This window comes from Hippoglossus hippoglossus, chromosome 20, assembly GCF_009819705.1.
Source record: "Hippoglossus hippoglossus isolate fHipHip1 chromosome 20, fHipHip1.pri, whole genome shotgun sequence".
NCBI lineage: Eukaryota > Metazoa > Chordata > Actinopteri > Pleuronectiformes > Pleuronectidae > Hippoglossus > Hippoglossus hippoglossus.
This window is the reverse complement of record NC_047170.1, coordinates 11,450,145-11,460,679: the sequence shown is the minus strand read 5'-3', so window position 1 is coordinate 11,460,679 and position 10,535 is coordinate 11,450,145.

The following is a 10,535-nucleotide window of genomic DNA, read 5'->3' as shown; positions in this document are numbered from 1 at the left end:
TAATAGCTCACCTTGACTGGAGGATATTGCACCTGTAGGTGGGACTTGTCATTAAGGATGAAATATAAAGACGTCATAATTTGCATTTCAGATGATAGATGCCCCCCCCCTTCTCCTCTACTGTATATTTCCTTCAGCTCAGTGGACTAATGTGGTGTAAACCTGCCAAAGAGACTTTTTATTGGGAGAAGATGCATGTGTCCTGGGCAGCGTCTCTCCCCCTCTGTCTTCTTCATGCTTTTGTGGAGCCACACATACCTCGCGCTGTGACTCACCTCCGACAGAGCTGCCAGGGCCCATGTCACAAGTCATTGGGATGAAATGTTTTGAGTTAAGCATTACCTCGCTCTCTCTCTAGGAGAAAACAAGCAGAGAGAGAACTCTGGCGTTGACAGGCTCTCTGTGATTTCCACTTCTGGCACTGAGAGCTTATAATACCCAGTAATCTCTGTCTCTGATCTTACTGTAATGCACCTCCAGAAGGGCTGGGGAGCACGGTGAGAATCTGAGAAACAAATAGTAAATCAAAGAGGATGATGTGTGGCACTGCAAGATGAATCTCTGGAGCATGAGGGGCCATGAAAACCGTATCACACACACACGAGAGAGGACAAATGTGCAAGCACAAAGCCACGTAAACTCACACTGCCGTCACTGTCAGCAGCTCGCTTGTGTCTGATTGAATGGCGTTCTGCGTCTACGTAAACAACCCTGACCGCTGACCTCTCTGTAACCAGCACTAGACCTTTCACCAAATCTTATCTTTTTGTTTTCCATCAAGACTTCCTGTAACAGCTATAGTCATGGGGGTTGGGGGGGGGGGGGCTGCAGTCCTGGCGTACGCCGTCCCCACAATTTGTACAGACACAATAAACCCAGAGAGGCAGGCTGTTTTTCATTAGGGCTTCAAAGTCCATATAAACCATGATTAATGAAGCCCTGAGATGCTGTATGTCTTTAATTATTATGACTTGACTGCTGCACCAGCGCCTCAGATGCATTAGCAATGTTGGCGATCTGTACACGTCTGCCTGGCTCGTTCTGACATGGCAGCTTCGCCTCATTCCTGGAGAATTCCCCCAATGTGGAGGAGGGGGGGGGGGGTGGGGGAGTGATAGAAGCCCCCTCTTTGCAGTGGCGCAGAAGTTTCTTTAATCACCGCATACATGCACACGTACAAATGAGTTTGGGCAGTGACAGATTGGCGAGCGGGCCGAGGATAATTACATGCAGTGGGCTGGTGTGTGTGATCAGAGCGTGGCATTGCGTTACTCAGAGGGTTCTGTAAATAAAGTCCTCATGCAATGAATGAGGATATTGTGGACAAAGTGCATTACGGGCACAATAGCCATACCATTGTTACCATACGGATCTTGGTGTTGTGTGACAATTACTGTAACAAGGAAGTCAATCTACATTAAAGCGGGAAATACAGTAGATGAGGTCAGTTGTTACCATAAATCTGATGTAACAGCACCATTACCTGCAGTATCTAGTCATAAAGAGTAAATAATTAACTTCAGTAGAATACATAGCTGCTCCCTGGGGGCCATATAAGGGAAATATATGTTTTTTTACCTTTATTTAAAAGTGTCTCTTGTTAAAAATACTTGTGTACTAAAATACTTGGTGATTTTATAACATTCGGGTTAATTAAGGGCCTGACTAACACAGGGGAGCTGATATTGTTGTACAATCATTTGTCAGTCTCAGCTGTCAATCATCTCCAGCCTTATTATAACATCAAATAAGTAATTAAAACCAAACTTATCAGAAAATGAGGACTTCAATACGTCTATGTGATGAAAAACTACAGAATGACAGACACCATCTGGTCCATGTCCCATCCACTAACATGGAGGAGGTGGGGTTTATGGCCTACACTGCAGCTGGGGGCAATCCAGATGATTTGGCTACACTTTTGTGGAAGTGTCACCTCATCCAAAGTTTTATACAGTCCACCATCTTGTTTTCTAGTGTGTTAACAGGCCAAGACACTTAAGACAAAGTAAGTTGCAGTTTGCAAAAATAAGAATATTTATCTTATACTTGATCCACATTGTTTTCTGGACTGACTGAACAAGAGGGAGTCGTCCCCAGAGCCACTTAAGAGTGGTTCAAAAGTGATAAATACACATTTTACTGTGACGCAGCAGTGATGCACCACATGTACACAGTTCTTTTTAACGTGAATATTTATCACCCTTAAACTGAATTAAGCGGAAATTTCACACCTGCCTGAAACCATCACAGAGCAGCTCCATCGCAGCAGTCAGTTTCAGCGCTGTTTGGGAATTCAATGATACTTGTTGAGGAAGGAAAACGTCTGGTAGCTAATCACCTGCTGCTTCCAGATTTTCCCCGTCCAGGGACACAGTTTGAAACTTTGGAGGTCTATTTCAATATTTTTATTTTAGTGTCCATATTAATTTGCAAACAATATGGCTGAACTGATAAAAAACTAAATGCTAAAACAGAATGGAAACCAACTGTATCCCCCAAGATGACGTTTTAAATATCATTAGCCTTTCTCGAACGCAGATGAGGACTTCAAAGAGTTATGGGAGTACAGAAACAAAGTGCGCTCTCTCTTTGCCGCGTCTTCTTCCGGCAGTTGGACATGGAGAGAGAGAGAAAAAAAAAGAAGCCCAGCACAGAGGAAGCTCATTTGTATAATCCTCATTTAGTGCCGGCGGTTTATGTTTCACAGTCATGGACAATCAGTGAGCTCTAACATAATAGCGCTACCCATCCTAGCCCTCACACAGTCTCCCTCACACAGATAGAAAACAGGAGCCATGTTTGTGTTGGGCACACTCCCACAGCACACAGGATGATGGATTATACTGGGTTGCTGTTTATTTATGCTATGCTGCATGGGTAGAGGAACACGGGGAGAGACCTCATGCATACAGCCCGTGTATGGCAAATACAATCAGCCGTAAAATAAGATTGCATATTATGAATGAGCAATGCGTCCGCACAAATACATGAAAAGTACTTGGCTGCAATCAACCCCCCCCCACCCCGCCGAAACACACACATACACACACATGTCTTTTTGCGGGGGAAGCTTGTCTTGATTAACCTGGCCGGGGGAACCCGACATGTTTTTCCTTTTACGTCATGGTCTGTTCCCTGAGTGGCTCAGTGGAAGCCATCAATTCTAGTTTGTCTGCAGTTTGTCTGTTTGAATTTTTTGCTAATCTGTATTATTCATTGATGTCCTGTTGGCCTGGCGCAGGAAGTGCTGAGTGAAGACTGTGGCGGTGTTGTTTTTTCTTCCCAACTCGGGACATCATACATCATGCTTTCTTTTTCTTTTACGAAAAATTGCATCACTCAGCTGGACCACCTTCCGCCTGCCCTGCGCCCCTGAGAAATGAAAGTTTCTGGTATTTTGAAGTTGCAGGTTTGGTTCTTCGCCGAACAGTTTTTTCCATGAGAAGAAGACAAGGATTATCAGCATGATCCGTGAAAAACAAATGAGGACCATGCGGGACAAACAGTTTCCTCGCATACGGCTATTCTCGTAGCTACAGCTGATCACGGCCTTGACAACTTTTTTTGTTTCTCTGAGTATCACAAGGCCCACACATCAATTTGGAATGGAGGAAAAGATGCCATGCTTGATTATAACAAGAGGTCATGTCTTTGATGCTGGTACGGTGAAATTTGTTATACGTTAAGCCAGTGCTAATGTGATTATGGACATTGATCCATTAAATCTACTGTAAAAATGCAGCCTGCACCAGTTTTGAACTCGATACTGAGCAGAAACGTGAGAGGTACTGTGGAACATTAAAGACGCTTTGATGTAATATTTAACCCATCTGCAGCGAAAAGGGGAGGGGTGTCCATAAAAACGCATTTTGGGTTGGAGCGAGAGAAATGAGATGTGTGATTTTTCTCCCCAGCCTGTCGTGGTGCCGTCGGAGTGTGGGCATGGAAAGGGGGCAACTGCCTGCCATGATTACCCCGAGGGACGTTTTATCAGGGCAATAAAATCAGGCTCTTTGTGCCTGGAATACACGGTGGAACTCACCCGCCTTCAAGGAGTCTCAGCCTGTCACCTCACTCCTCTTCCACCATGGACAATCAGGATAAAGATTTACCCCAAGTATGGCCTACAAACACAAAGAGCAGTGAAGCAGTGAAGGAAGCGTTTTAAGTTTTAGACAGCGTATTTGATTTTATGCCTCCTCAGTCTGATAACTCTGCTATTAGGGAAAATCTAGTAACTGCAACAAGATACAAATGTCAGAAAATCTGATTCTGGTCTTCACTCAACTTTGACCAAGAAGCATTTTGTGGGTCTTGTACCCTTGGATCCATGGCAGCAAAGCGATTGTGCGCTAAAGTCATCACGTTTGAGGATGGAGCGCGTAACTGACGACTTCAACTTCCATCTCTTTACCAGACCACGAGGAAATGACTTAATTCAATTGTGGGTTAGCAATAATTTCTAAGGGGGTATCCTACTTTTTATTGTACAAAGTGTGTCTTTCTCATTTTGTAATCACAATTTGTCCAGTACATTGGATCTGTTAACGTATACTGCATGAGGCCACCACAAATGCTCTGTATGAGGTAGTGTTTGGCTTTATCTGATTAAGTGAGTCTGCCATGAGCAGTTAATGCGGTGTAACTGGCTATAATGTTGCACTAACAATGTCGCGTTGTCTGTGATCAAACATCTGATGATTTATTTAGGATTAACCAGATTTCAGATCAGCACTTTTTAAAAACTTAACTGATTCTCCTCTATCCTTGAAGACAGAAAGACAAACCTGGGACTCAGGCAGCGGTGGAAGAAGTGCTCTATAAGTAAAAGTTTAAATAAATAGACACATATATACTCAAGTTAAAGTAAAAGCACCACATTAAGTTTTTCTATTTGAGTAAAAGTCAGTAAGTACTTCCCTTTAAATATATTGAAAGTATTAAAAGTACCTGCCGAGTGTGGCCTATTCTCTAGGTCTACTACATCATCATGGATGAGTCTTGGCCTCTTCCCAAACATCTTATACTTTGTTTACACCAAAATTAGCAGGTATACGCAGGTTTTTTTAAATGTGGGTAAACCTGCTAAAAAAGGGCGATTGACTCTTCTCCCACTGCCAGGAGAGGAGTTTGCTTTTCAATTGTTTTCACATGTTCAACATCACGAACAAATGCCAAAATCTGAGGAGCTCAGCCAACTCACTGTCTTGCCTGTGTTGCATTTTGCACCAAGAAAATTGCTGTTGCATGTTGTTCCCAAGATGTAAAAACAATATGTGCACAAATGTTCAAGGCAATTTACGCCCAAACACATGGAAGGTCAGTGCGCAGGATAACGTCACACAGAGAAAGTGCAACATCAGCATCTAGACTGCCAAAAGTCAGGAATAGAAAGTACAGATATTTGCTGATTTATGCAGTGGAGTAAAATTTTTAAGTGCCTGAAAATACAGCGAATACAGATGAATGATGACTTTTATTTAGGTGTCACAAAGTCTTCATCATTGCGTCTGATTGAGACGTCCACAGTGCGTGGCTTTTCCCCTCTAATGTAACAAAGGTGTGGTGACTGAGTAATCTCCTCAAACAGGCTTCCTGGCAAAGCCATAGATTCACTCCCGGGCCCCAACTACAACCCCCCCCTAAGATCCCAACTCTGATAAAGCGCTGATGACATCACCGTCTCCCCCCCATCCCGCCGGTCCTCCCTTATTAGCATGTGCAGTGTAGCAGGCAGCAGGAATAATAACGCGTTCGCCCTATCACGCCGGCAGAACTATTCAGGCTGTGACCACAGAGGCCTCGGCAGCAGCCAAGCTAAATAACAGCGAGGGGGAAGATGGTCAAAGCATCACAATTAGAGGCAGTTTATTTTGTATTCTGCCTATGCCAGAGGGACTGCAGACTATAATTTGCGCCAAAGATGTTTGAGAGTTTACGCTGATGGAGGAATCTGCGGAAAGTTTATGAAGGCTTGCGATAGAGGAACGCGGTCAGAGGTGATGCCGAGGGAGAGCTGACCAGTAACGTGGAAATGATACAAGCGCTGTTTTGTGGAAAACATCTACTCGAGCTGGACGCGATTCAGATGAGTTAGTGCAAAGTTCAAGGAACATACAACCGAGCAAGAATGAATGAAGTGCCTTGTTCTTAAAAAGGGCAGCGGGGACCTCAGACAAACACTCACCCCCCCCGTCCCAATATTAACAAATTATTCAGCGATTGGAGCAGTAACTTTGACTTATGATTATTATTGATCAGTTTATGAACCGCGTCAGGAGAAAGTCAAGTTTATGCCACACAAGGGTCCTGTCCAGGCCTGGCTCGACCATATACAGCCAGAGAGGGCTCTGAGTTCAGTCAGGCACATGTGGGATTTCCCCCCTCAGACAGTTTCAGCATTATTATAAATGCTATGTTGGGTTTTTTGGCCTGTGTACAATATGTTGCCTGTGAGGACCACTGCTGCATTCTTTGACTCGCACAGGGTGAAGCGTTGCCGTCGGTGCAGATTACAGATGCAGAAGTAAAAGTTTGATTTGCTGAGATGATGGTCGAGCAGACAGTTCCAAACGGACCCCTCAGATTCACGGTGAAAAGAATTCCTGCCCCCATACATTCTGCATTTTTCCCCCTCGGGTCAGAAACAGAACATACATGTATTAACACACTTTACTCTTTTGTTACGTGAAGATCAGTGATTGAAGATCAAGTTGGAGAAGCGTTAAATCTCCTACTATTCAGTAGGAGAAATTAGTCAGTGGCCACAGGGATAGACTTTTATACATATATGTACAACAGGTAGACAAAATAATGGGAATTACTTGAAGTATCAGCCCAAAACAAAAACATTAACATCTCTTCACAAAGTCTCCACATTATGTTAAAAAAAAGAAGCATTATCTCCATTTAAAACAGTTGGAAAACTTCACTGTGTACAAGTGGAAAAAAGCTGAGTGCTGGAGGAGCTGGAAAGTGCAACTGAACACCCAGCCAGAAACCATAAAATGTTAAATGGGCTGTATTTAATGTAGTGCTCTTCTAGTCTTATCAACCACTCAAAGTCACATTCACACACACATTCATAAAGTGCTACTATGTGCTGTACTTTTTCTATCACACACCATTCACACACTGCTGGCACGTCCGACAGGGGCAAACTGAGGTTCAGTATCTCGCCCATGTGGAGTGCAGGAGCTGGGGATCGAACCACCATGCTTCTGGTTAGTGAACGATCCGCTCAACCTCCTTAGCAACAAACTAGAGGTGTTTGTTATAGAGATTACACAGTAATGTACAAATACAGTACATGTACAGTATATGTGTATGTATATGTATATGTATATGTATATGTATATGTATATATGAGCTGGACTTATTTTACCCGGTAACTTATCTTCTACTGTATTTGTGCATATTCTTATTCAGCATCTTTGTATATATTGTATTATAATGCACTTTTTTTTCTTTTTTAATCTTTTATTCTGTTACCTGTTTTCTGTATTTCTATCTTTTGTTATCGTCTTGGTATGTATATATATATTTCTATTCTTGGCTGGAGCGACTGAAGCAAAACCCAATTTCCTCCAGGGAAGTCTTTCTGATTTTATATATGTGAAAATGTATACGAGTATATGTATACATATGCATATGTACACTCAGTCTTTTATCATCATCATCATCATCATCGTCAGTATTAACAAAAATATCTTTGAGGCCACCATAAAGTATTGACTGTTCGGTTTGGAATCAGTGTCATGTTTAAATACAGACAATCCTGAACATGTTCCAAGGTACAGTAGCCATGTGTCATTTTACATTTTTATAAAACATGAGACTGCTGTCACCTGCTTGCTACTGCCTCATATGTGCCCAGTAGATGGCGCTATAAGTACATGGAAGTGCCCCATCATCCAGGAGAGGGCCCTCCGGCCTTCCAGCGGCTCGGCTGCCGCTCCCCGAGCAGAGGCCAGCGGTCAGAGACAGACACCTGATCCGGCCTCATTCCCCTCATCACCGCCCTTAATTAGCCGAGAGAACAACGCTTCAGTTGGGTTAAAGCAGACTGTCCTTTGCCTGATGAAGTTTTGAATGGAAACCTTTGAGTGCCCTGCTTTAAGACAAGAAACCTCCAACTCCTCCGTTACTGTTTAAACTATCTCTTTTAATTCTTCTCTTTTTTAGGGTGATGGTCAGAATGACAGAAATTGATTATTACTTGTGTAAATAGAACAATCGGCTACATACAACAATCATAAATGAAAACTCTAATCACAATTTGAAACATTGAAACTTAAAAAGATTAATAATAATATTAAAACAAAATTAATAATTAAAAATATGTAGTAAAATATATAGTTTAATTAAGATTGCTTTTAAAGGAAAGCAATCATTACTTGTAATTGCTGAAGCTGCAAAATAGTGGGGCCTGTATAATAGTAAAATAATACATTAAATCTGAATCAGCGTGATTAAAAATGACCTCATAATTAGAGTTATAAAATAATGTGTTGCTGTTATAACAACCTGGAGGCATAATCAGGTACAATTTAAAAAGCATTTAGCATGCGTCTATATAAGTGTGATTTACACAAATTGCTATTTAACATTGTACTTAAATAACTAGTTTTTTTTATTATTATTATAAGCGTTTTTATTCCTGTTCGACAGTTTTTGAATAGATCAATCCACAAAAAAATAAATAGAATATAAATGCAATAATTTTCGCTCTCACAATATTATTTTTAAACTGTAAATTGGATTATAGATTATTATTATTATTATGATTATTGTTATTTAGATATGACATTGTCGGCTTGTTGAAGTGGTTGAATAATTTACCACAATGTTACCCATCGATCGAGAGTAGAGAAAAGAGGCTCTCCGGTGTGCAGCATTATGGGCCACAGTAAATGTCTCACTCACAGCAGCCAGTGATCAATAATCCCGGCGGTTTGGGACAGCGAGGGCACGTCACGTGACGGCAGATTCCATGAGAGAGGCAGCAGGACAGGGCCAACCTTGACACTAAAAGGACTATTGAGTTTCAAGACAGCGAGAAGTTCAGGTTTCATACCTAAAATGAAGTGGCCACACTTAATGAAACCGGAAAATCACCGTTGGTAGACGATATCTAATCTGGCCCCTGTGTTCTTTTAATTGTAAAGTTATTTTTGCAAAAGCAGTAATTTGAAAACAATTTGCAGTCGTAGTGAAGCAGTGTGTAAAAACAATGTTCTCAATTGAAACCGAAAGCTCCACAAAGCTTGAATGAAATGCAAAACCATGACGGGCTGAAAATGACTTTTCACTTTTCATTCAGGTCTGACACCAACAGGCTGCCGCCCGGCCTTCAATAATGTTCCCACCTGTCCTGGAAAGTGATAAAGCTCTTCATCTCGCTCGCATGCTTTGCCAGGAAGTGACGGCCTAGTGCTCCTACTTAATGATTTCCACAGGATAGGTTGTGCATGACAGACGCCAGAGAATCAGGCCCTCGACACACACACACACACACACTGACACACACCAATATCTATTGGAGGGACACTACACTTGGTCCAGCACGTCTCAGTCCTGCCTGTGTTTGTATAAGCTTGATTTTCACAACTGGAAAGTAATAGCCATCTGCCCAAGCAGGCTGGAGGGGTATCATGTGCGAGCAGGTAACTGATGGCTATTAAAATCACACACACACTTAGTCCGTGACTCCTCTCACTTTCTTCCCCTCTCTCTCTCACACACACACACACACACACACACACACACACACACACACACACACACACACACACACACACACACACACACACACGACAAGTTGCTTCAAGACACTAAAAGGAGAAGGGGAGAGAGGAAGAGAGACAGATGAAATATAGTTCAGGCGCCGGTCTGTGCGAGACTCTGACACTGGCAGGACATACCAGGCCAAGGAGCATGGCGTTGATGATGAGGAGGATTTATAGGTGTAGCCGGGCTTTTGATAAAACCTACAGAGCGGAAGTCTAGATGCAGAAATTAAGGCTAAATTGTATTGACCATTTTTTATTAAGTGATAATAGAAAGAAATAGAAAGAAGAAAGCCAAATGCTTCACTTTCAGAACAGACAAAGAGTCAGCCAGACTGGCATAACAACATAAATCCAGGACGCTGCTGCTTATGACCGGAACGACAGGTGAGCGGAGTCAGTCAGGTCCAGGTTATGGCTGCATTCCCCGGCCCCCCCCCCCCCAGCCCCCCCGCCACCGTCGCCCCAGGTATAGTGTGGGAAGGCGAACCCCCCCACCCTCCACCGCCCCTCGGCCGCCCCTGCTCAAAGGGCGTGTGCGACCCCGTGATGACATATGACCTCTTCAATGGCCCTCCCGAGCCGCATCTGTCATTTCCCACAATCCTGCTCCCCATTTTCATTTCAGGGTAAGCTGGAAATTACAGGAAAAGAACAGTGGAACTTCCCCCTGACTATGGCACAAAGTCAATTTCAACTGTCTTTTCTTGATAGATGCAGGCAAATCCAGTTTGTCTTTTTGTA